Source organism: Saimiri boliviensis, chromosome 4, assembly GCF_048565385.1.
Source record: "Saimiri boliviensis isolate mSaiBol1 chromosome 4, mSaiBol1.pri, whole genome shotgun sequence".
NCBI classification, from domain to species: Eukaryota; Metazoa; Chordata; class Mammalia; order Primates; family Cebidae; genus Saimiri; species Saimiri boliviensis.
In genome coordinates, this window is record NC_133452.1 from 39703068 (window position 1) to 39727733 (window position 24666).

General features: G+C 41.1%; 1 protein-coding gene across 9 annotated transcripts in view; it reads right to left on the bottom strand.

Annotated features, from left to right (window-relative positions):
* Nucleotides 1–24295, bottom strand: part of L3MBTL3 (L3MBTL histone methyl-lysine binding protein 3) — a 122664-nt gene extending 98369 nt beyond the window's left edge. For 2 of the 9 annotated variants that reach the window (XM_010342993.3, XM_010342991.3), the window contains exons 1-2: nt 24210–24295; nt 20563–20642 (exon numbers count right to left, since the gene is read on the bottom strand). The gene's annotated coding sequence lies outside the window, so the exon portion shown is untranslated. Of the gene's footprint in view, nt 1–20562; nt 22175–22202; nt 22498–23158; nt 23379–23406; nt 23463–23632; nt 23814–24209 lie in introns of those variants that run through there. The other 7 variants (XM_074397474.1, XM_074397471.1, XM_074397472.1 and 4 more) reach the window with 7 other exon arrangements.
* Nucleotides 24296–24666: the final 371 nt, after the last annotated feature.

A 24666-nucleotide genomic window follows, 5' to 3' on the forward strand; every position in this document is an offset into this window, starting at 1 on the left:
CTATTTGGAAAAAGAAACATAGATTTATCCTGCCTTTCCAATGTGAACTGTATGTTAGAGTAACCAAATCGTTGGGCAGAAAAAGTTTCCCCTTAGAAAGAATTGCAGCTAATAAATGAAGAAGGAATGATAGGCTATTATAATTTGTAACCTTTAATAAATTAATGGTTCTAGGCAACGACCATTGATGGCTGCCAGGAATGCAAACGCAACACCATCTATGAAGTAGCCTTGCCAGGAAAAAACAAAATCAAACCTAATCTGATCAAGTCTATTTATAGGAGCTATCAGAGAAAGCAAGCATGTTAAATCACACCACAAAGATATGAGGAAGAAAATCCAGATTACCAGAAACTCTTTAGCAGCATTTTTCAAAGCATGCATTCCTCAAGGGTCTCTAAGACCCTTTCAAAAGGTCCCAGAAGTCAACTATTTCATAAAAATACTGACACATTCTTTGCCTTCTTCACTGTGTTGACATTTGCATTGATGGTGCAAAATCAAGCGGGTATAAAATTGCCAGTGCAGTGTCAATAACTGTAGTAGCAATCATTGCATTGTTCCCCACCATGCATGCACAGTAAATAAATGTCAGTTTCACTAAGGACCACTCTCGATGAAGTCAAAATAATAAGTGATATTAAGTCCTGATATCTGAATATGCATCTTTTTAATATTCTGTGTGATGAATGGGAAGTACTTTGGCATGCTAAAGTACCACGGATGCAAGCTCCTGGTTTTTAATGAAATGCCTTTTTTACTTAACAAGCTATATTTATTTGGGTTTGGTTATCTGGTAAATATTTTGTCAAAAATTAATGAAGTCGGCCTTTCACATGAAAGAAAATACTAACAGTATTTGTAGCTAACAATTAAATTTGAAACTTCAAGAGAAAAATCAGGATTTTGTAAAACTCATATGCATCACCATGAGCTTGCTAGCTTCCAGATGGCTAAAGACTTTTCTAATGCAATGGATGGGTGGTGATAGCAATGGATGTGATTTTTAAAATATTTCATAATGAAATAAGTCAACATTTGGAAGATCTGCATATCTCAGTAAAGCAGTATTTTCAAAATGACCAATGCATGACGGTACAAAATTATGCATGGGTAAATGATCCATTCAAAGTGCAATATGGACCAATAGATTTTAATGTTAACAGATTATGGTTCATAATTGATAAGGTTCATTTATAAGGTTTCAAATTGCACATTGCAATTAAACTTTAAGAAACTACTACCACCTGTCAAGTAGTGTGGTAACTAAAGATGTCCACTATTAAATGAAAAAGCTAATTAAAATATTCCTCCCTTTTCCAACCTCACATATGCATAAAACCAGGTTTTTTTCATATACTTCAAACAAAACAACCCAACACAACAAGAATGCAGAAGCAGACATCCAGCTACCTTCTATTAAACTAGACATTAAAGAGATTTGCAAAAATGTTTAAAAAATGCCATTTCTCTATTTCTTTTATTTTGGAAACTATGACTATGTTTCATAAAAATTATGTTTATGTATACTATCATATACTGGGTTTAATGTTATTTTTAAATAGTTTAAACTATTTCTAATTCAGTAAATATATATACATATATATGAACTAAAAAAAAATACTTCTTTGAGCTTTCAACCATTTTTTAAAGTAAAAAGGAAAGCTGAGAGCAAAAAGTCTGAAAGCCAATATTGTAAACTACAAAAAAAGATGGGAAAGGAAGTATGATATTTAGATGAAAAGGGATTTAAGAAACATAGCAACCAATCACAATATTACAATTCATAGATATTCTGTGGACCCTGATTCAAACAAAAGATTACTAGACAGGAAGGAAAGTATGAATGCCAAACTGGGTATTTTACGAAATTAAGGAAATATTGTTGTTGTTTTTTTTTTTAGGGAAATTATGACAGTATATACTTTTAAAAGGGGAGTTATTCCTTGTATATTAGAGGCACAAACTGAAATAAATAGATGAAATGATGTAATGTGAGAAATTTGCTGTAAATTAACAAGGAGATGAAGCGGCAATAAATTGGCAATGTGTTGGTAATTGTCAAGATGTGTAAAGGGTTCATGAGAGTTTATTCTACACAACATCCTAATTTTGTATATGCTTGAAAATTTTGTTCAAAAATTCAAGATTTTTTAAAATGCAATCTCCTTACATATGTAATGTACATTCACTTTTAAATACTCAATAGGAAAAAACTTCTGCTTCTTTTAATTACAGCTAACTTCTGCTGGAATTTACTGGATACTTCAATACTTTTTCTTCTGCTTTCCCCCTTAAATAGAGAAAATATCAAATATTCGATATATTATTAAGTCTATTTCTGATCATCTCAAAACTTACATAATGTAAATTTGAAGAAGAATCAGATTTTACAGACCTCAAAAGCACAAGCAACAAAAGCAAAAATACATAACTGGGATTGTATGAAACTAAAAAGATTCTACACAGCAAAGAAAACAATCAACATAGTGAAGAGGAACCCTGTAAAGTGGGAAAAGATACTTGCAAACTATCCATCTGACAAGGGATTAATAACCAGATTATATAAGAAGCTCAAACAATATTGCAGTAAAAAGCAAATAATCCGATTTGAAAATGGGAAATGATCTACATAAATATTTCTCAAAAGAGGACATATAAATGGCCAAAGGGTACATTAAAAAAAATGCTCAGAATCACTAACCATCAGATAAATACAAATTAAAACCACAAGGAGATATCATCTCACCCCAATTAAAATGGCAATTATCAAAAATATTTTTAAAAATGTAGGTGAGGATGCAGAGAAAGGTGAACTCCTATATTGTTAGTGGGAATAGACAGTAGTATGGCCACTATAGAAAACAGCATGGAGGATCCTCAAAAAGTAAAAAATAGAAACACTATATGATCCAATGGTCCCACTACTGATAGCATATATCCAAAGGGAAGGAAATCAGGTATCTGTAGGCCCATGTTTATTGCAGCACTATTCTCGATAGTCAAGATATAGAATCAGCCTAAGTGTCTATGAGCAGACGAATGGATTTTAAAATGTGGTTTACACACACAAAGGAATACTCAACCATAAAAAGAAGTAAATCCTGTCATTTGTGACAGCATGGATGAGCCTGAAGGACATTATGTTAAGTAAAAGGTAGGCACAGAAAGATAAATATCACATGTTCTCATTCATATATGAGGGCTACAAAAGTCTCATAGAAGCAGAAAATAGAACAGTGGTTACTAGAGGCTGGGAAGGGTAACAGGAGGGAGGGAATAGAGAGAGGTTGATTAATTAGTATAAAACTACAGTTAAATAGGAGAAATATGTTCTAGTGTTCTATAGCACAGTAGGGTGGATACAGTTAAAAATAATTTACTGTGGGCCGGGCATGGTGGCTCATGTCTGTAATCTCAGCACTTTGGGAGGCCAAGGTGAGCAGATCACAAGGTCAGGAGTTTGAGACCAGCCTGGCCAACATGGTGAAACGCCGTCTCTACTAAAAACAGAAAAATTAGCTGGGAATGGTGGCACGTGCCTGTAGTCCCAGCTACCCTGGAAACCGAAACAGGAGAAATCTCTTGAACCTGGGAGATGGAGGTTGCAGTGAGCCGAGATTGTGCCACTGCACTTCAGCTTGGGCAACAGAGAGTGAGAATTTGTCTAAAAAAAATAAATAAATAAAAAATAAAAAATTACTGAGTATTTCCAAAGAGTTAGAAGAGAGGATTTTGAATATTCTCAAAACAATGAAATGATAAGTATTTGAAGTGAAGGATATCCTAATTACCTTGATTGGACCATCACACATTATATGCATGTATCGAAATATCACATGTATACCATAAATGTGTACAACTATTATGCATAAATCAATAATAATTTTTAAAAAATCAAATTTCACTACCATTAAGATTGTAGCCTCAAAACAGGATCTAAGATGTGAGGGGCTGAAGAAGAATTAATCTAATCAATAACACAAATATGAAATGAATTAGAACTTAGTATGACTCTTCTCTCACTAAATAGGTAACAACCAGCAATGAAATCAAATACCTATAAAGTGACGTTTAAGAGCGGTAATTTTTTTTTTTTATATATAGACAGTAGAGTGATAGAATATTTTCCCCCTGGTGGATAAACCTGGTAATATCCAAGTGATCCTTTAACAAAAAAAGTTTTACTGTTCTTTCTGATAAAATCTCTAGATAAACATTTCCATTATTTTTTTTTTTTGGCAAATATACTTTAAGGAATTTAGTGAAATTATCTTATAGTATAAAATTGTCAGCTGTGCCTATTATCCTGCTTATTACAGTCTCTATAAATATAATAGCATTTGTTCACCAGATACTAAGTTTCAGACACAATACATATACTTTTAAAAGTATTGATTCAATCTTACCTTCAGAAAAGGATTCAAAGTAGCAATTTACATATATTATGTCACATTTCTTTTTCAGAAAAACAGGGATTTTATTAACCCTCTAGTATACACCGAAGAAACTGAGATGCAGAAAGATTTGGTAACTCAACCAAAACCACAGCCAGTAGCACGGCCAGCATCTGAACCCAGCTCAGTCTGATTCCAACAGTGAGTGTTCTTTCTCAATCATTGTTTAATCTTTATAGAGCTTTGTCCCCTCTGAAAATCTGGCAAAATCTACTTTCACCAGAATATGGTACAGCTCAGAACATGACAAAACTAGTTTATTAGGGCCAAAGTTTTTAATATAAATATTACGTCTACATCAGTGCAACATGTATCTGATAAAATACCTTCAACGTATATGCTTACTAACAAAATGTCAGTAAGATGCACAGACACCACAAATAGATTTTTAGTCCTTTCCTACCTAAAACCCATATATATATATAGCATTCACAGCAGCAAAACCCAGTCTGACAGGAGCAACAGAAATTAGCATATATCCAAAAGCCAGCACCACACATAACCTGCAGTAAATGTTCACTACATGCTTTAAGAAATACTCAGAATATGCCTTTGCTGTGTGAAACAGTAGTAATGTTATACAACATACTCTGCCTGAAAACACGTATCTAACGTTTGCATTTTCATCCATATTTTCATGCTATGGTTTGTAGATATTGTATATAAAATATTATAGCATAAAAAATATTTACTATGTTGTCTTTCCCATCATCTAATTTTGAAGCTTGTGGGTGCTTTCATGATCACCAGAAGACGGAATGGCTACAACAGACTGTTTTTCCACCATCTATTAATGAGGTAGAACAGCCGGCAACCAGTATTATTTTAAGAAAAGCTGCTTCTATGTCACCCAAGTCTTCCTCCCTTGTGTCACCCCCCTCTGTAAATGTGTACACTTGCATACAAACATACGAAGTCTCTTCAACAATTCATGTTCCTAAGACTGGGCAAAATGTTTCAGTACTTAGAAATGCTCTTGTTGTGTTTTGTTCTTATAGGTATCACCTGGTGCTACTCCATAATCCACCTATATTCCACAGGCCACACACACACACACAAAAACCAGATAGGTAAGAGAGTCACAACACAGGTCACAAATAGTATTTCTACTTCTGCAGAAAACCCCATCACAATTTTTTTGTTGTCGTTAAATGGTGCTGAGACTTCCTAATGAAGTGTCTTATAAGTACACCCTAATGGGTTCTCTGTGCTACTAGACAAGATCCAGCATTTTCCTCCTAATCTCCTCTAACTTCTGTTGGTCTCCAGCCACTTCTCATGTCAGAAGAGGTAATTCTGGGGTTCAAATGTCCACCCAATACATCAGAGCAGCTTCTGATTCCTACTAATACGTGCACGTCATGGTTGACAATGGCTGCAACCAAAGGCCCGGATGCCCAGCATGCTGCTACCACTCACTGCCCACTGTGGATGTCACATCAAGGAGCTGATGACCATTACTGCTGGCACGAGTGCAAATGTATTGCACTCTGAAAGTCCCTGCTTTGTGAAACAATTTGCTTTTATTACAGTGTTCTTCCTCTCAGCCCCCAACAAAAGGGCTGGAGAACAGACTAAATGACATATGACACTTTCCTCAAAATTACCTCCTCTCTCTCCTACACCACTCCTCATCTCCAAACCAAAGCTGTGCAACCTGACTCTCCCTTGAGATATTCTATCTACTGGATGAACCGCCTCACTCTGTCATGTAAATAAATCCCTGGTGGCCCCAGTCTACCATGTACCACTAACGTTAGGTGGTGATTAAACTAGTAATATCTTACATTCAAAAATCCCTTTAAGACTTTATATTCAAAAACCCTTATGAGGAAGCAGACCACTCATACATTGATGCTGGCATTTTAAGTCAGAATAACCACTATGGAGATCCATATTCAAAACCATATCCTCCAACTCAGCAATTCTACTTCTTAAAAATTTATTTTATAGATATTTACACACATGTATACATGGAAAAATGTAAAAGGTTATTCACTCTGTTTACAATATCAAAAAATTGGTAACAACTCAAATGTCCATCAATGGAGGACAATTATATATCCATACAATGGAATGCAATACCATCGTAAAAAAACAATTAGGAAATGCTTTACCTTTTGATATAGAAAGAGCTCCAAGATACTATTAATATTAATAACTTTATGCAAGGTGCAAAAACTGTGTGCTACTGCTACCCTTTGTGTAAAACAAAAGAGAGTATATATAAATGTGTGTATTGCCTGTATATGCACAGGATGTCTCTGGAAGGATTTGTCAGGTGCCACTGGTTGTGTCCAGGAAGGGGCAATGGTTTAACTCAGGCGTCCCCAAACTTTTTACACAGGGGGCCAGTTCACTGTCCCTCAGACTGTTGGAGGGCCGCCACATACTGTGCTCCTCTCACTGGCCACCAATGAAAGAGGTGCCCCTTCCTGAAGTGCAGGGGCTGGGGAGCGGTGGGGGGGGGGCCGGATAAATGGCCTCAGGGGGCCTCATGTGGCCCTCGGGCCATAGTTTGGGGACGCCTGGTTTAACTAAAAGATAGCTATGAGAAGGAGCCTTCTTTCTGTAAACCTTTTTTGTATCTGTTGAATGTTTAAATAATTTTTTAAATGAATAAAAAGTGAGTTTTTAAAACCGGTTTCATGTTTATTTAAGTCTGTATTATAAAAGGCATGTCTTCCATGAAAATACTTACTAAGGCCAATAACTGAAGCTACAGCCGGGAAGTCACGAAGGAAAATCCAATTCGGCAAAGCTCTCTGGTAACTTAACTAGTACTCGTTAACTATATATGCACGTTCATCAGCTCAACAGATGGATGAGAGGAGGAAGTGGAGGGTTCACTCCCCCACAACTCAGGTATGCATTCGCAGACGGCGTATTTATGGTTCCTACCATTCCTGAGTGACACCTGAAGTTGCTGTGACATTTAATAATTTGTCATTTTGCAGACACATGATTCTGAATCACACACGCCATGAAGCTGGGGCAACGGCAAGTCGTCCAGCCTGGCCAAGGCCCAGGCATGCTCTCAGTCACAGTGCTTAGTCTCAGTGCTATGAACACTGTAAATAAAGTGATAAAACAGTGTTTCTTTTTAAGAAATGAAACAAAATTAACCACTAGTTGAGTCTAGTGCTGATGACAGGATGAAGGGAATATGGAGATGTTTATGAAAGCGATAGGCTAGCCACAAAATAGAAGTTTCAAATAAACGAAAGACTGAAATGTCAAATGCAATGATGACTCAGACACATTGTATGAACAAAACTACCAAATGCTCCAAAAGAAAATAAGTAGAAAAGGTATGTGAATTTGTTTCAATAAGTGCTCCAGACAGTACAAAAATCACTCATCAAGTGAGATAAGTAGTTAGGGGTCTAGAAAGACAGTTTAAATTTTTCAATTCTACTTTAGCAATTTTACGAAAGGAATTATGTGTTAAAATGATTTTTTTTTTCAAGTTGAGAACTGTGACTGACTTCGGACACTGCCCTCACAAATATCAGGAATCTACTCTATCTCATTTTGACTAGAGATAAACAGCTTGTGTGTCCTTCATAATCTCTCCTTCATACAACTTCTCTGCTCATATCTGCCAGGAGTGGATGAAACAGAGGCTCCGGGTGAGGAGCAGGGACTCCTACAAGCTGGGTTCCCACAGCATATTCAAAATGAAGAGCCTGCCTGGGGCTGAAATGAAGGGAAGATACCAGTCCTTGGAGATATAAGCAGCCCAACCTAGGAGGCACACAACACAAAGTAAAAGAGCAGGCCCTGTCTATAACCCAAAAATCTGCACGTGCAGATAAGGGAAGAAATAAGGATTACTGAGAAAAGGTACTGACTGTAGCCTGGCCATTCCCGGTCAACCATTGTTCTCCAAATATTGTTTTTAAAAGAATAGCTAGTTAATATTCATCAAGACAAGTTAAACAGTTTTAATAATTTGACAGTTGCTGTTTTTTTAAGAGCTGCATTTTATAGCTTCATAGTGAATGCATTTTTCAAAAATAAGGTATAGAAACGCTATGGTTATGAGTTGAGAGTGGTTGTAAAATGAGGGTAGCTGTTACCTTGAAAACAGCATCAGAGAATCAGATTCAAATTCTGTCATTCATATAACAGGCCTGAGATCAGTGCCTGGTGTCAAGGAACGAAACTTGCCAGTTTTTGATTAAAAGGGCAGTGTATCTTTTGTAAACAGTGTGTCAGGAATACTAACCCTAAAATCATTATTATGAATTAAACAACAATGACAACTATGTAGAAGACTAAGACAGCGATGAGGAAAACCAGCCTCCACTGTAGAATCCAATGCCTTGTTGCTATGATGCCTACTGCAGCACTATCAGCTGAAGATGTTTACAGAAATCATCTGTCATTAACTGCTAACTGCTGAACTCGGTGATAATGACATTCTTAAAATCCCTAAAGGTCATTCTTCACTAACATCTTCTAAAAGGAGTCTCCCCACTGCTAAGCACCTGATGAATGTAGCATATAAAACTGCTTTGAGCCTCCCCACCCCACTCACCCAGCTCCCATCATCCTTTTCACAGGTACAACCAAATATTTCATTGATTACCCTCAACAATGATAAACAATGACAGACTGCCATTCTCTTACGGTTCCTCTTGCCATTCCTTACCCTTCCCTCAACTACTTCCTTCTTTTTCTCCTCTTCGTTATCACTTTCCAAAGTTTGACCATTACCCACTCCATGACTTCTGAAAAATCAATCTCTCTTTTTTTGCATGTTTTTGAGACAGGGTCTTGCTCTGTTGCCCGTGCTGGAGTGCAGTGGTGCAATTACGGATCACTACAGCCTCAACCTCCTGGTAGGACCACTTCAGCCTGCCAAGAAGCCAACTGTTTTAAATTTTTGTAGAGATGGAGGTCTACAGCCAACACTACACACCACCACACCCAACTGTTTTAAATTTTTGTAGAGATGGAGGTCTCACTATGTTGCCCAGACTGGTCTTGAACTGCAGGCCTCAAGTGAATCTCCCACCTTGGCCTACAAAAGTGCTAGGATTACAGGTGTGAGCCACCACACCTAGACTGATATCTTAAAGTCTCAATTTCCCCATGTGTTGAAAGGAAAGAATAAAATAACCTTTTTTCAATATCCATTGAGTAATGGTGAAGACAGATGAGACAGTCCAGGTAATACCTTACCATTGTATGTACCAGGCAGTAAACAGTCAATAAAATGTTAGCTGTTAGCTTCTTGTTATAACTATCTAGTTTAACAATTATTCAAATTCATGAGAGCCACTCAGTTACCTTAAAAAAAAAATTAGGCAGTGGCTTATTTATTTATAGAAACAGGATCACACTGTTTTCCAGCTAGAGTAGAATAGCACAAACATAGCTCACTACAACCTCGACCTTCCAGGCTCAAACAATCCTCCTGTCTCAGCCTCTTGAGTAGCTGAGATTACAGACATACAACACCATATGCTACTCTAGGTTGTTTTTGTTGTTGTTGTTGTTGTTTTTGAGACGGAGTCTCATTCTGTCACCAGGCTGGAATGCAGTGATGTGATCTCAGCTCACTGCAACCTCTGCCTCCCAGGTTCAAGTGATTTTCCTGCCTCAGCCTTCTGAATAGTTGGGACTACAGGTGTATGCCACCACACCCAGTTAATTTTTGCATTTTTAGTAGAGACTGGTTTTCACCATGTTGGCCAGGACGGTCTCAATCTTTTGACCTCGTGATCTGCCCACCTCGGCCTCCCAAAGAGCTAGGATTCAGGCGTCAGCCACCACATTCTGCCTTCTCTAGGATTTTTTTTTAATTCACTTTATTTGAATAACATCTATGGTAGTAAGCCACCTGTGTTCAAACCTATGTCACAAGATGTGAAGATCACTAGCTAAAAAGTAGATTTGACCAGGTGTGGTGGCTTGCACCTGTACTTACAGCACTTTTGGAGGCTGAGACAGGAAGATCACCTGAGGCCAGGAGTTCAAGATTAGCCTGGGCAACATAGTGAGATCCCGTATCTACAAAAAAGTACAAAAATTAGCCAGGTATGGTGGTGCACACCTGTGGTCTCAGCTACTGAGGAGGCAGAGTAGGTAGTATCACTTGAGCCCAGGAGTTTCAGGCTTCAGGGAGCTATGATCACAACAACGTACTCCAGCCTAGGCAAAAGAGTGAAGCCCTGTCTCAAAAAAAAAAGTAGATATGTTCTTTTTAATAGTAATAATTCCTCATATTTACATGGTACCAGAAAAGACTGCCAATTTCCTTATAAAGCAACTCCCCTGAAGTAATGGTGAAGGCTTAGCCACACGAGGAGGGTACTGGACCTGAAACTCAGGCTCTCTTTCCAGAGGATAACCTGCCCTTGGAGGAGGTTAATGAAAGGTCACCACGCTGATCTGACTGCATTCAAACAAGACCAAAGGTTAGGGCAACATTCTGCAAAGTCTGCTCCCCAAAACACAACTTTTAGGAGACCATTTATTCATGTACCCTAACAAAGGGGTTTATGCTAAAAAAAAAAAAATGCCTAATACTCTGGGGTCTCTGGGAGACAGTACAGTCCATATCAGATGTGCAACCATCTGTGGAGTGCTGTCCCAGTCAAAGTTTCCCAGAGTCACTTAGCGTTGGGACTATCATCACATCACATCAAGTTCCATGGAATCCCTCATTTGGAAGGCACAGAGCTATAGAAAATAAATCCAAGAAACAACATGAGAGCAAGGTAGTGTTTTAGAGAACAGACTTAATTCATCTTCAAGTTGGATTCAACTACAGGGATGCTACCTTCTAATCCAGCTCCCAGTCTGAACCTGCTTGTTGGTGTAGTGTCTAATACCAGGGAAGGTCCTCAGGACCTTAAAGTCCTTTAAGTCCAGACTTGAGAAAGTGATTCTGAGAGAGCTATGGCCCCTGCCTCCTAAGACCTCCCTATGGTTCTCAGATTTAGTTGTAATGACCTCCTTTTACCTCCATGACACCAGCGAAGCACACAGTCATTAATGGATGGGGTAATCATCCAAAGCCCATAAGCCTAACAAACGCCTAAGAGAAACAAACGAGGTAGAGCACAAGAGTTTCTTCAATGCATTGTCATTTTAAAGGATATCGCCAATACCAGCCTATCTGACCCTCATAACTACTTTTTTAAGACTGATAAGCATTATCATACTCATTTCACAGATGAGAAAATTGAGGTCACCCAGCTAAGAAACAGTTTTTACCTTTTAAGACAGTTGCCAACCCATTGTATTTTAGTCAACGTAGAAGACAATTTAATGTAATTGTGGAAAGCAAAGGCTTTGGAGCCCCAGTGCCTGGGTTTAACTCCGCTTCACAATTTACTAGCTGTATAATATCAGCCAGGGTACCTATCCTTTCTTGAGCTTTAGCTCCTTCATCTATAAAATGGGTTAGGTATATCTACTCCACAGAGATGTAAAAACATTTTTTTTAAAATTATATACACTAGACTGCTTTGCAGATAGTGAATGCTTGTTATATGAGAGTTACAGTTATTCTAAAGAAAAGATAAGCGGTCAGGAGAGGGGCTTACTTCTATAATCCCAGTACCTTGGGAGGCCGCGGCAGGTGGATCATTTGAGGTCAGGAGTTCAAGACCAGCCTGGCCAACATGGTAAAACCCTATCTCTACTGAAAATACAAAAATTAGCTGGGCGTAGTGGTGCACACCTGTAGTCCCAGCTACTTGTGAGGCTGAAGATGAGAATCACTTGAACCCAGGAGGTGGAGGTTGCAGTAAGCCAAGATCGTACCACTGCACTACAGCCTGGGCGACAGAGTGAGACTCTGTCTCAAAAAAGAAACAAAAGAAAAGAGGCTGGTCATGGTGGCTCATGCCTGTAATTCCAGCACTTTGGGAGGCCAAGGCTTGTGTACTACGTGAGGTTTGGAGTTCTAGACCAGCCTGACCAACATGGAGAAACTCTGTCTCTACTAAAAATTAGGTAGGTGTGGTGGTACATGCCTGTAATCCCAGCTACTCAGGAGACTAAGGCAGGAGAATCGCTTTAACCTGGGAGGCGGAGGCTGAGGCGGAGGCTGGGGTGGGCTAAGATTGTACCAATGTACTCCAGCCTGGGCAAAAAGAGCAAAACTCTCTCTCTCTCTCTCTCTCTCTCTCTCTCACACACACACACACACACACACACACACACATATACACCCACACACACACAAACACACACACACACATACACCAAAAACAAAAGCAAAACATAAAAAAGAAAAGCTGCTCTCCAGGGTCCACACGCCCTCCAAGCACCATTTATCAGATGTCTGAAGTCTCACAGGGCAGAGGAATGAAAACTGTGCAAAGGCTAATACCTTTCATCAAAAAGGCCTATTTTAATTTCTTAGGAGTCCAGCGATGAGGATAGGGAAGGTGGGCAGCGGGGTGGTCAAAAACAATGATATGACTCAGATTTCACGGACAAGTAGATTTCAAAGTGAATTTTGGAGACGGATGTAAGGTCAACAGCAGTTCGTTTTGCCCAGTTCTTATAAACAAAAAAAAAAATTTAACTGCCAACAAAATAAAAAGGACATAATTTCTGAAAAACTACTCAAGTCTAGGCCATTGGCAACCTTACTGTGACGTTTTTGCTGAGGAGGCATAAAAACGTCCTCACATACCAGATGCGGTTCCAGGACCTGCTTTCAAGAGAGCTGGTACAGAGGCAAACAGAAAGTGTTGTGAGAGATTAAAGCAAGAGGCCAGTACGAAAAAGAGATGAAAGCTCTGGGTCATCATCCCCTAAAGGGGCCAGAGTGGGAGTGTTTCTCTATAGGAGCACGAGAATATGTATGTGCAAGTAAGATACCAGGACATAAATGGGCCTGGGAGGACAGAATCTATACACTGATTATAATGCTTATGACATTGTATCATGATCATCTACTTACACGAGGGTTTGAAGCAGAGAGACCTTGATTTACCCCTTTTGTTACCCCTTGTGAATATCCCTAGTAGGTATTAATACAACTTATTAAATGAATCAATAAAAGAGAAGAGGAAAATGTAATACACTACTGGAGGGGAATGGAAGGGGGCCTGAGGAGAGGAAAAATCAGAGAACGATCTTCATCTGTCCATCGATCTCATATTCTCCAGTGAAAATTCTAACAACTGGGCTGCTAAGTATTTATTTACCTCTTTGGCAGAAGCATACATCACCACTCCAAGAAACTCTCCTTATATAAGTGTCAGTGAAGAACACATCAAAAGAAGTTAAATTCAAACCTCTTTAACAGGCTTATTCAATAAAGATAAGAGTAAAATCTAAACTCACACTTGAAGCACCTCTCAACAAACACACACTGCTATGAAGAAAAATATTCCTTTCAAATCAAGCATGACAGAGACCAGCTTTGATATTCTACTCACCCTGCTTGATAAGAACTCTGAATCACACACATTTTGGAATTAAGGTCTGTTGTGGAGAGACATGAAATCTGCCCTAAGGACCTAAGTTCATAGATTTTAGGCAGAAAAAAACTCTAGATCATTATTTCAGTGTGAGAACTGAAATCTCAGCAGCATCAAGAACAAATCCTTGAGAAGCTGGGTCTTCTGTTCTCATCCATTCCTGCAGAGGAGATACCTGAGTGTGAACTAATCCATGCTGCCTTTGCTGCCTTTAAACATGAAATCAGTTATTACAGCGTCTCCATCTTATTGAGATTTTCTCAAAAACACTGTCCCTTTATCTACTGGCCATACTTTAATGTGAGCCATCCTATTTATAATGTGGCAGTGGTCTCTCTGATTTGCTACCTTGTCTGCCGTGGAGATCATACGCAAAGGGGTAGTCACCAAAGGCAACCTTTACAAACTCTCAACTTCCTGCCCTTCTGTGTTACTGTAAGAAGGATGAATTATTTGAGATTCTGTGGCCTAACCTACTTACTTCCTCTGAAGAAGAAACAGAAAATGAAAAATGCCTTTCAAGAAAAAAAAAAAAAAGTTACACAGAAAGTGAAATCACAAATTGACATTAACGGGCCTATGGCATATTTAATAGTCTCTCATCAAATGCTTTTATTTGAAATTCATGTTCAATGTAGACTATACCTCAATTTGAGGCAGAAATATTTTTTAAAGTGCCATCATATCATCAACATACTATACTAGAAGGGTAATAATAGAAATTTTACACCCATTAGAGGATTCAAGGGCCATAAAAAGAACAAGAACCTGACACAGATATTTCTATGCATATGCTAAATATGCATGAACTGAAATTTAAAAAGAAAAACTAAAAGTACTCTCCTTCTTCTTTTTTATTTTACTTCATAATTTTTAATGCTAAAAGTAGTATCTTCTTTTTTCTTATTTTGCTTCATATTTTTATAGAACATAAAGCTAAAATTAAAAGATTTACACTTGATTTCTCTTTTGCATGTAATGAATTAGATTTGGCCTGATTTTTTTTTTCTTTCACTGAAGTCAAGTCTACTGGCTTATCTTGATAACCATTTGTAGCCAACCTCCTTATCAACAGACTGAACAGCTAAGCCCTCAAGTCCACCTTAGACCACAAACCAATATAGTGAATTATAAGATCATTTAACAACCAGACCAGATTGACCGCCCAGGAATTTCAATTCACTATTCAGGGTTCAACAGTGTAACGGATGGGGAAAAATAATCAACTGATTTTGATGCCTGAGCAATCTGACTCAAAATGTTCTAGTAATAAACTAGCTTCATTCCATAAAAATTTAAATAATATACAGCTATGGTCAAACCTTAAAAAGGTCTTCTATATAGTATATGCTCAAAAAAATGTATTAAATAGAACTTCAACAAAACAAGGTTACAGTCCATAACCTTGTAATCAATGCCTACAGTGGCATCCTTCTAAGTCAAACTGAAGATCTGCTTGATGCACCATAACTCACATAACAGAGAGATATAATTCCCATTGCAATACAAAACCACCCGATGAGTCAAAATAGACTCTTCACCTCATTTTGCAAACATGGGACATACTCTTTTGGTTACAGTGTACACCACCAGCAATTATAGCACTCTTGCTCAGGATCTTAGTCATATTCCCTGTTTGCATCTTTTGCTTTGATTCTAGGACACATTTCTACCACACCACCCCTCCATCTTTTCCCCACCATTGTCTCGCTTATTTTAATTTTCTCTTTCCTTTACAATCCTGGTTTCAGAGTAAATTTCATAACCTACTGAGCCTGCCTTGGTAAGTTCAGATCCCATTCTTTCATTGGCTGATTGTTTTATATATACATTTTTCATAACTAGTCCTACTACCTTATTGGGTCTCTTCCTAAAGAGAACAAATGAAATCTATGTCTAAATAAGCCCAGAGATTCCCAAACCTTTATTGAGTAATGTTTTACTAACAGTTTGCGATCATTTCACGGCCACGGGCTAGATACCAAAGCGTACTTTTCAGAATAATTCAATAATTGGTCTTTTCTCAATTCTTGGTTTTAAAAAGAAAAAAAAAAAGAAGAAAGTAAAGCTAGCTTTTCTTTCCATTTATTTTTCTTATACCTGTTCATTGCTGCTCATCTTAGTAAACCAACGTAAAAGAACACATACATTAATCTGGAAATGTGTTGTTTTTTAAATGTTCTACATGTTACTATTTCAAAAATCAAAAATCTAAAAATATATCAATCGTATGCCAGTAGCATTTTCCCTGATTCCACCCCTTTCAAACTGTATGATATGAACAAGTTACTAAGTAACTCTGAGCACCACTTGGCTCTAAAAGACAAAAAATAATACCCAGTGCTCAAGGTTACAGTATGAGAGAGATTTTTTTGGATGAATAAATAAATATAAAGCATCTAGCTTAGCTTGATCTTCAGAAGGCACTCAATATACAATTGCACTTAACACGGTGTATCAACCCTTCAGAGTGTTTTTCAAAATGCACCCTATCTACCAGGTCCTATCACAAGAACACATTTAATACCACATCCAGAGGCTCCATCACAGTAACTGCAGCAATTATCTACCATTCACTCACACTTAACCATGGTTTTGTTTTGTTAATTGCCATCATATGGGTATGGGTTATCTCTCCAACTAGATTAGGAACATACTGAGGCCAAGGACTGAGGCTCAATGTCTTTGTTGCCCCAACACATACATTCATCCAACCCTGTTGTAACTTGATTTTTATGAAACAGTTCACAACAGTAATTTGCACAAAATAGGTGCTCAATAAATATCTATTAGCAGAATATAAAACACTGATTTACACTATATATGGGAGAAATAATACTACTACAGAAGGCATTTTATTGTTACATACAATATACATGTCATACTTATCATTACCATCCAACTAATTAATTCCAAGTCTACTCAGAAAGAAACTACAACTTAGGAGAAAAGTTCCCTCATCCAAGATCGCCCAACTTAACTTTACTCAAGTTCCTCTCAAAGATCCTTGTTCATTCCTCCAAACTATCTTGTCTCCCAAATGGTAATTTTCTAAAGGTCTTTCCCAATTTTACTTCATAAATCAAGCTTAGGTACATATCAAGGATATCCTTTCCTGGTCCTTCTTTTCATCTACCCACTGCGTAGCTGCCACAGTCAATACAAATCCATTCATAATTTCCCATTATTGACTTACATCCACAACCATCAATGAAATCATTTAACATAGTAAAGAGATAATCTGAAAATATTCCTATTAGATAATGAAGGCTTTTACAAAAATATATCTCCCATGGATCTCCTGAAGCTTCAGATGTCACATATAAATGTACATACACACGAACATATGAATAGTTCTCTCTATATACAGTATCTTTACCTACATTATATGCCTCCCATATCCTTGTGAGGAACAAATCCCTCAATAGTGGCAAGCAGTTAAGAGTGGAAGATAGAGCAGACCTTCACCAGAAAGTCACATTGTGAACACACTAGTCAGAGAGAAGCACCTCAATCCATCTTGCTAGACTCTTCCTAGACACACAACGCAGGCATTCCTTGACAGTGGGTGAAGGGCTTCTTACTCATTTCTGAAGGTGAAGCATTAAAAAAGGAATGTATTACACTGTGCTATGTGTATTGGACCATATGCCATGGTCCTGCATCAGTTAGCCCAGAAATCCATGTTTCCTGGCTCAACAGCTCCAAAGCCTCCTGGAGCCCTCATCCTTTTCAACTGGTACCATGTGCAATTGTTATAGTATTATTAGAATAGCTCAGAGTTGCGTCTACTCACAGGGTAAGGATCTCTAGAAACCCTCAAGGGCAAGAATCTAGTCTTTTAAATGGTCAACACTGTAAGAGCGTAGAAAAAACTGGTTAAGTAACTAGTAGAAACTGGTTAAGTAACTAGTAGTTAAGTAACAAGTTAACTAGATAACTTGAGGGATCACTCAAGTTATCTATCCTTGGGACACCAAAGGTATATCCCACACACCACATAAAGTAAGTTCTCTCATAAATTCCCCATCCTAACTGTACTACTATAAACAGCATGGGTTGAAATATGGAATTCTTAAAAATAAACTACCAGGGCTAGGCGCAGTGGCTCATGCCTGTAATCCCAGCACTTTGGGAGGCCGAGGCAGGCATATCACAAAGTCAGGAGTTCGAGACCAGCCTGACAAACATGGTAAAACCCCCCCGCCGTCTCTACTAAAAAAAAAAAAAAAAAAAAAGACAAAAATTAGCAGCACATGGCGGCGTGGCCTGTAATCCCAGCTACTCGGGAGGCTGAAGCATGAGAATTGCTTGAACACAGGAGGCAGAGGTTGCAGTGAGTGGAGATTGCGCCACCATACTCCAGCCTAGGCGACAGAGTGAGACTCCATCTCAAAAAAATAAATAAATAAAAAATAAACCAACAACCCAGTCAAAAATCTTTAAGGATCGACTCTCCATTCCTTGGGGACATGTATTTCTTTTTTCCTCCCCTATTGGGTTTTTGGATTCTTAGAACATTAGTTGGATAATCTGCGAAAGCATAGAGATGAAATAAAAATAACACTTTGGTCAGAGTTTATTTTGTCAGGTTCAGTAGCAGCAAATAAAAAATAATGACAGATAGTACTTGTAATTTTTTAATCTAGATTTTATATAGTTGGCTATGATTAGATTACAGACAAAGAGGTCGAGAAAACAAGGAGGAAGAGCCCTACATGGACTTTTCCTCAATTCAGTCATTCAGAGGATTCCTTTTTCTGGCCCCTATAGTTAGTTTAAATCATTACTACTCCAGTTACCTATTTTCTCATCCTCATCTCCCAGCAGACTCATGCAACTAAAATATTAATTACAGTACATTAATTCCCCTCACACCAACCCTTCTACTTTCATCACCCTACCATTTTCACAATTAGGCATCACGGTAAAGTCTTTCTTTCATTTACTCCTTCTACTTATTAAATGACTAGCTTGGGATAAATAAATTTCAGGCTTTGTATTCAGCACCATGTTAGAGCACAGTCTCTTCCCTCAAAGAGCCAACAGTATAAAAGGTAAACTACTTTTTTCTCAAGACAAGATATACTCGTAGAAATATTCCAAGAAGTCCATGTAACACACACTCCAGGAACCAATCTCAAAATTTTAGCCAAAAGTTAAATCACTCTATTCTGACCTAGACAATCTAGCCCCAGCCTTTCACAAAGCCGAAGGTAACAAGATATAACCACTCTACATCTGAATAACACTTGATGGTTCTCAAAAATCTGATTTTATTTGATTATTTTAACAAAGGATGCAAGGCAAGTCCTGCTGTTCTCACTCTGCAGATGAGGAGATGGTGGCTGAAGGAGGCAAAGTGACATAAACAAGGTGACATATCCAGTTATTAAATGTAGTCCTCTGATTCCTATTTTCTCGCATTCACAGACACAGTGACTCCCCAAAGAAAAATAAGCAGTGTTTTCAACTCAGCACATTTAAGCATGAAACTCACCATCTTAGGAAACAGATTTTACTCTGCTTGAACCCTACCTGTCTGCATGACTTTCCTACAGTTGTTCTTGCCCTATTGTCTCTGCTGCATCAGGTACATGGACCACATCTTCTTATTTTGCTAATTATGCAATTCAAAACGATTCAAAAGCAGCAAATGACAATAAACTCATGTTAATCATTTTTATGTCAGTGTTAATACTCATTCTGACTTCTAGATTACACCTGGCCCAATGAAGGTTGTTAGTTCTGTTCTAAAAAGGTAGGCTAGTTTTGGTCTTCTTTTGTTTTTGCCAAACAATAATTAGCAAACCCGTTATTACTCAAGACAGAGAAGGCAGGAAAACAGGCATAAAAGGAGAGAGGAAGATTAAAGGAAGAATAAAAAAAACAACAAAAAAGGCATAAATAGTAAAAAGCACTTGAGTAGCATAAATGTACTAAAATGTTCTACCCCAGAGACGGCTACCCACCCCCTCTACCTGCGAATGACCTCTGCCCTGAAAGTAGGTCTGGAGTATTGGAGAGAAGCCAACACCCTCCAGAATTACCAAAGAGACCTTAGTGGACAACAGCTGTACTCCTTGTGGACATATGTTCAAAAGTTGGCAAGCCTAAGCTAACACACTGAAGCTCACTAATAATCCTGCAACATGGCACAAGTCAGTCCATTTTGGATTTAAGCCATAGAAGGTATGTGACTTAAATACCCCAAAGCACTCAATGGACATTTCATCCACAGAATTTTACCACTGAACCCCCCCAAGACATTTAGACTTCCAGAATCTTCCATATTACTGTATAACGCTGTAACACTTATATTAACTTACAATCGTCATGTTCTAGTTTTTCTACTTTTTCAACTCCAAATAAAACAATTTACTTTCAGTAGAAAACAGGTGCTAAAATGCGAATTAAGAATCTAGTAAGCAAGCCAATACAAAGATTATCCAGGACAATCTCACAACTTTCTAATGTTTCATTCAAACTACAATCACACTTAGTGTCGATACACTCATGCATTCAAAGCAGCCCCACAAAAATGATGTTTTTCTGCCAAGCCAGTCTCATACTCTCCTTCCTCATCTCCAAACGCAGCTTCTAACACTTGCAAGTATGGCAAGCAATTTGTTTTAACAAGTGGGTCTTACCTTTCAGCAGTGATGAAACACAGAACTATCTGGCCGGTCTTTACAATTGGTGTCCACTCTCAAGATTTCTCTTAAGGGTTCTAGCATTGATTTAAAGAGAGGGAAGGTAAAATTAAAACACTGTCATCAAAAAAAGCCTTCAAATCCACAACCCCTAATTAAGAAGTTGACATCCTGAATCACTTAGGCATAATTTTACACCATGCCACTCGATACATTAAAAAAAAAAATAGCTGGTTCTACATGAATTGAAATGGATTTCAATCATTTGTATCATTCCCATGTCCTATATTCACCCAATAAAGTCATTCCTATTGCATATGACAGGCAGGTGAAAGTCACAAAGATCATTTGAGTCAACTTTAATTTCGCTCACTGCTTTTACCTTTAAAATTAAACATACTTTACAGAACACACACTGGCAAAAGAATAGGTATTATATAAACAGTTTCTGCCCATATATTTAAGGGTTTTAAATCACAAATTATACAAAGCATTCAGAAATAATTTTGTACCCAGTGAAACAAAATTACAATCTTAGAAACAAACGGGACTACTTATTCGGACTATACATAACACTACAGCTAAGAGACTACATAAAATTGACTTAATTTATATATATCAGAGAGTAAAATGAACAGCTTATATAAAAGGCAAATCTCAACTAAAGGTCTTTTCCATTTCTACAAAGTTTTAAACACTTTGCAGCTTTATTAACATTCAAAATGAAGTCATAAGCTGAGACCTGTAATTAAAAGATGATCAGAGGTACAGACACCGATAAATGCAAAAGCAAACAATTGTTTCCAATTCAGGGAGCGATCAATCTCAAATCCCAGAATAAAAGCAGTGTTTTTCCCATATAACTCATGTCGGATGGAAGTTACAGGGTCTGAGTCCTCAGAATTCATTGCTCCGATTTACTAAACTTTCAATTTCTGATCAGCATCCTTTCACACAACATCTGGCTGCTCGCTCAGGTCCTCTAATTACTTCCACGTCTGAACGGACTACGTAGCTACAAGTAAAGGCCAAACTTTGCTCTCGGCCTTACGAACTTAAAGACGCGTTTAACCACTAGAGGTCTCCCCTTGGCCAGTTTTGCACGTTCGCTATTTTGCTGCACTTGAAACTTTCCGGAGAAATGCTCTCTACTCGAGTCAGTGTTTTTCTAAAAACTTGCGCAAAAATCCACGCGACCGAGATAGCCAGCACAGAGACTCTCGGACTCTCCAAACCAATAAAGACATCACAAACAACGCTCTAGGAAAACCAAAAGGAGAACTGGACGCACTCGCCCCGGCCGCGCCCCCCCACCCCAAATTCTTATTTCTCATCTAAGTTTCCCCTAACCTAACGATTAAAAATCTATTTTTGTTTCTGCGCACTCTGAAAGATCTCGAATGCATTTTTCTGGCGGTGGCCCCGAGGTGGAGAAGAATCGGGCCAAGGGATGCGGGGAAGGGGTTAGAAGGGGGTGGCGAGGGGGAGGGCCGTGCTCACAGAGCCCAAGGAAGTTGCATAAGGAAAGGGACTCCGTTTTTCGGGTCCCCTCAAAAAAATCGGCTGGGAGGGGGAGGAAAAGGAAGCGGGGTGGTGGCAGCCGGGGGACTGAGAAGGGAAACCGAAGCAACGTTTACCTCCGTCTCCCCGTGAAAGGGTGGGGTAGATTCGCGGTCTCCGCGCCCCGGAGAGCGCCTGGTTACCCCCCACCTCCCTCCGGGCGCAGACGGACAGACCGACGCCCCCAGCCCTCCGCGGGGACCCGGGAGGAACCGGTCCGCTGTTAAACTTTCTCTCACGGTCGCGCCGCGGGCCGTGCTTTGACCGGGACGGGGGGGAGGGGGGAAAATCGCAGGGCCTTTTTTTACTTGAAAGGTAATTAAAGTTTTACCACCAGTCCAAAAGTTGCGCCCTCCCCCCGCCCGTGCCACCGTGCCCTCCTCCCCTGCCAGGGCTCTCAAGTTTTCCTCCCCGCCCGCCGCCCCCCACACTCCACCGGCTCGCGGGGCGCGCGGCGGATGCCTGGGCTCCGGCGCTTCCCGATCCCCACCCCCGCCGGCCTCTACTTCCCCCCGCCCCGCCGCCGCGGCGCGAGGACGGCCCGCGGGGCCCAGGACGCGAGTGTGCAAAGCCCATTATTCCGGAACGGCACACGCACGCGGCGCGAGGCGGGCGGCGGCCCCGGCCCCGGCCCCGACCCCGCTTTTCCTCCCCAGGATAAGGCAGGCGTAAACAAGTTGCAGGAAAAGCAGCCCCGCGCCGCCCCCATTCTCCCCCCCCACCCCGGCCCGCCGCCCCGGCGCGGCCGCCGCCGCCGCGACCGCCGCCTCCCGACACACACGCCCGCGCCCGCGCCCGCACCCGGGCCGGCGCGGCGCGGCACGGCGCGGGGCGAACGCCGCGACGGCGCGGGCTCCCGGCCCGGCCCGCGGCCCGCGCCCTCTCCCGCGCGGACGGCCGCCGCGGGCCCGCGCCGCCTCGCCTCCCGAAGCACTTTCCTGCCTCGGGCAGAAATAAACCGGAGGGTTTATTTTTGTGCAACTTTCCCAAAATGGCGGAAATTGGAGCTGATCTATATGAAATTCTCACACACTCGGTCGGGAAGGGGGAGGCGGCGAGGAAGCCACGCAAACTCTCGGCCGCCGAGCCCCGCCGCGGGTCCGTGTGTGTGCGTGCGTGTGAGTGTGCGTGTGCGCGGTGGGAGTCGGGCAGGCCTTTCCGCCGCGCACACACAGCACACGCCGGGGAGACGCGCCTGCACATTCAACCAGTCCATTCTCCGCAGCCCGAGAGGGGAGAAAGTGGCCCGGCCTCTTTTCCCACTGCCTCGGTCTCCCGTACTTGTACTTCTCGCGCTCGCCCGCCCGCTCGCTCGCTCTCCGGTGCGCGCCCGGCACAAAGGCCACACGGGCGGAGGGGGCCGCAGGGGCGGCGCGCGGGGCTCGCGCCTCCCGCCGCACCGATCCGCGGCCCCGGCCGCCCCCGCGCCCCCCGCCGGCGCCCCCCGCCTCGGCGGCCGCGCTCGCCGCCCGGGCTGCGGCTCCGCGGCGCCCACCCGGACACGCACCCCGGCGGAGCCCGGCGCCGCCGCCGCGCTCCCCCACCCCGCGCCCGGTGTCACGAAAGCGACCAAAGTGACAAGCTCGGGGGGCGCGGGGGAGGGGGCCACACGCATCCCGCCGCCTGCGCGCCAGCCTGAGCCCGACGCGGCCGCCTCGCCCCGGCTCCCTTCCGCACGGCCCCCCACACCCTTCCCTGTGTGCGCGCAAAGAAAAAAAATACAAGTCTCTCCTCCCCCCATTTTTTCCTTTCTCTTTTCTCTCTCTTTTGTTCCTCTTTCACACTCGCACTCACTACTTCAGAGTGAGATGCCCAGAGACTCCCCCTCCAGCCGTTTCCGAGTCACTTGCCCACTTTTTTCCCCGGGATTAAGTTTTCTCCTGTTTCCCAGAGGCGCAGAGAAGTGGGGGAGAAACCCCTTCTGTCCCTCCCCTCCCCTGATCTGTTTCACAAGACGAGGGTGCGCTTCCTTCCCTCTATAGGGCTCTTAACTTTCATCCTCACCCAGAAAAATAAATGAATGGCTTTTGCACGGACAAATCTTCAGATTAATTAGAGATTAGATCCGATCAAACGCTTCTTACCCCCAAATTTTCTCTTTTTTTTTTCTCCGTCTCACGAGTAGTCCTGACAAATGGTCCAGGGCTGCGGGCGCAATGCGCATGTGCGCGTAGAGTCAGGGCTGGGGAGAGGGGAAACTGCGCTGGTGCCGGTGCCGCCGCCGCCGCCGCCGCCGCCGCCGCTGCCGGGGAGGCTCGCTCTGGCTTCCCTGTTACTGCTGCTGCGCCTTCGCCGCTGGAAAGCCGCAATAAAGCCGGGTGGCAAATGCAGCTGCCCGCAGATCCTGTTTCAGGTGCATCTTTTCAACAGCCCCGTCGCCGCCTCTGAGCTGGTTCAAGAACAGTCCAAACAAATAGAAAACACTGCTAAGGTTCCAGATTTCTTTGTCTATTTTTCACTTTACTTTTTTTTAAAGGCAATTCTCCGAGCAGCGAATCCACCATGTGCTGTGAAATGTATGCATTCAGCCATTAAGGAGTG